The sequence below is a fragment of the Schistocerca cancellata genome, unplaced genomic scaffold (assembly GCF_023864275.1).
Source record: "Schistocerca cancellata isolate TAMUIC-IGC-003103 unplaced genomic scaffold, iqSchCanc2.1 HiC_scaffold_878, whole genome shotgun sequence".
Lineage (NCBI taxonomy): Eukaryota > Metazoa > Arthropoda > Insecta > Orthoptera > Acrididae > Schistocerca > Schistocerca cancellata.
This window is the reverse complement of record NW_026046888.1, coordinates 77,501-80,000: the sequence shown is the minus strand read 5'-3', so window position 1 is coordinate 80,000 and position 2,500 is coordinate 77,501. Positions and strand designations below refer to the sequence as shown.

The window sequence follows — 2,500 nt, the reverse complement described above, 5'->3', positions numbered from 1 at the left end:
CCCTGATTCCCCGTTACCCGTTACAACCATGGTAGGCGCAGAACCTACCATCGACAGTTGATAAGGCAGACATTTGAAAGATGCGTCGCCGGTACGAGGACCGTGCGATCAGCCCAAAGTTATTCAGAGTCACCAAGGCAAACGGACCGGACGAGCCGACCGATTGGTTTTGATCTAATAAAAGCGTCCCTTCCATCTCTGGTCGGGACTCTGTTTGCATGTATTAGCTCTAGAATTACCACAGTTATCCAAGTAACGTGGGTACGATCTAAGGAACCATAACTGATTTAATGAGCCATTCGCGGTTTCACCTTAATGCGGCTTGTACTGAGACATGCATGGCTTAATCTTTGAGACAAGCATATGACTACTGGCAGGATCAACCAGGGAGCTGCGTCAACTAGAGCTGAGCAGCCGGCCGCCCGGGAGTGTGTCCCAGGGGCCCGCGCGAACACGCAAGCGTCCGCTCAATTATTCTGCAAACAGGAGGAGGCTGAGCTCCCCTGCACAATACACCTCGAAACCCTCTCAGGTCCCGGCGGCGCGCAGCGCCGTCCTAAGTACTTGGTCGGGTTCGAGAGAGGCGCAATCGCCCGGAGTTAGGCGAGTAGACGCTTTAGGTGCGACCACCCGTGCTCCCAACTGAGCTTGCCGCTGCCGACAGAGGCCCGGGAGCGTGCTGTCGTGGCATTGCCGGCGGGAGACAACACGCGCCACCTACGGTGACCGGCAGCTCCAACGCCAGCGCCACAGAAGGGCAAAGGCCCCACGTGGGTGCCGAAGCGAACTCTCCCAGCACAGCGCACGTGCCAACACGTCTGCACAACTGCGATACAAACCACCAGCGAGAACCGCTGGGGCGACCGAGCAGCAGACGGCGTCGCGGCGCCGAGTGCCGGGCGGCGGCGCATCCTCAACGCACACAGTCCTCAATCGGACCAGCACACTGCAGATGTCCACCGCGCTTCGCACCGGGCCGGCGAGGACCCACTTTGGCTGCACGGCGCCGCGCGCAGGGTGCCCCGGCGCGCAGCTGCGCCGCCTGCCGCGTCCGTCGGCCGGCGCGCCTGCCACTGGGCGCCCCCACCAGCCGGCTGTAGCGCGTGCGCCCACGCACCGCGCGGCCAGCACGCCGGGCGGCCCCCCCTCACCGGCCGGGGACAGTCCCACCCACCCACAGCCGCGTATCGCTTCACACCCAGATTCACATTCACGTTCGTTGGTATGGTGGGGACCGCTTCGTAGCTGTACCGATCGTTGCCCTCACAGATGTACCTCCAGCAAGGACAACCGCACCACAACGGGTTACCAGTTGTTCATTTGCGTAACGTCACCAGTAAACGTACACGTCCATCCCCGTTTGCAAAGTCAACTATTATTGCATGCCTGCCTGTCAGGTGTCAAGACACACTACATCCGCTCACATCCACGCAACAAAATGTGCCCGACTAGAGGGCACGTGGAAGGTGCCCCCGTACGTATGCGATGTCCATTGCGCGACCAACTGTCAACCGGCCTCTGTAGCATGTCGCAGATGTGGAACGCGGGGCACCGTGCTATCACATTGTGTGAGAAGAGACTACTACGTCTGCATACACGCGCCACTACATGAACAGACGGCTCATGCTGATCGCCATCCACTGCGTCCATTACTCCCACACGTCTCTATGGCGTACCACACTGCAATGCAGCTGTTATGGGGAGATGACACGTAGCTGTGTACACAACATTCTGAGCGGGTTGCGGTTGGACAATACATTAATGTAACGTGTCATATGCCAATTACAGAGCAGGGTAAGGCACAACTTGGGTTAGGTTAAGGCACAACTTGGGTTAGGTTAAGGCACAACTTGGGTTAGGTTAAGGCACAACTTGGGTTAGGTTAAGGCACAACTTGGGTTAGGTTAAGGCACAACTTGGGTTAGGTTAAGGCACAACTTGGGTTAGGTTAAGGCACAACTTGGGTTAGGTTAAGGCACAACTTGGGTTAGGTTAAGGCACAACTTGGGTTAGGTTAAGGCACAACTTGGGTTAGGTTAAGGCACAACTTGGGTTAGGTTAAGGCACAACTTGGGTTAGGTTAAGGCACAACTTGGGTTAGGTTAAGGCACAACTTGGGTTAGGTTAAGGCACAACGTGGGTTAGGTTAAGGCACAACGTGGGTTAGGTTAAGGCACAACGTGGGTTAGGTTAAGGCACAATGTGGGTTAGGTTAAGGCACAATGTGGGTTAGGTTAAGGCACAATGTGGGGGTAGATTGCGGTACAAATTGCATTACATTGCGGTGCAAATTGCATTACATTGCGGTGCAAATTGCATTACATTGCGGTGCAAATTGAGTTACATTGCGGTGCAAATTGAGTTACATTGCGGTGCAAATTGAGTTACATTGCGGTGCAAATTGAGTTACATTGCGGTGCAAATTGAGTTACATTGCGGTGCAAATTGAGTTACATTGCGGTGCAAATTGAGTTACATTGCGGTGCAAATTGAGTTACAT

The 2,500-nt window shown here is 55.2% G+C and overlaps 1 non-coding gene across 1 annotated transcript in view; it reads right to left on the bottom strand.

Annotated features, from left to right (window-relative positions):
• LOC126148071 (small subunit ribosomal RNA) overlaps positions 1–390 on the bottom strand; it is a 1,909-nt gene extending 1,519 nt beyond the window's left edge. The window contains exon 1 of the ribosomal RNA XR_007530388.1: positions 1–390. This exon is cut by the window's left edge and continues 1,519 nt beyond it. This is a non-coding gene — a ribosomal RNA (small subunit ribosomal RNA).
• Positions 391–2,500: the final 2,110 nt, after the last annotated feature.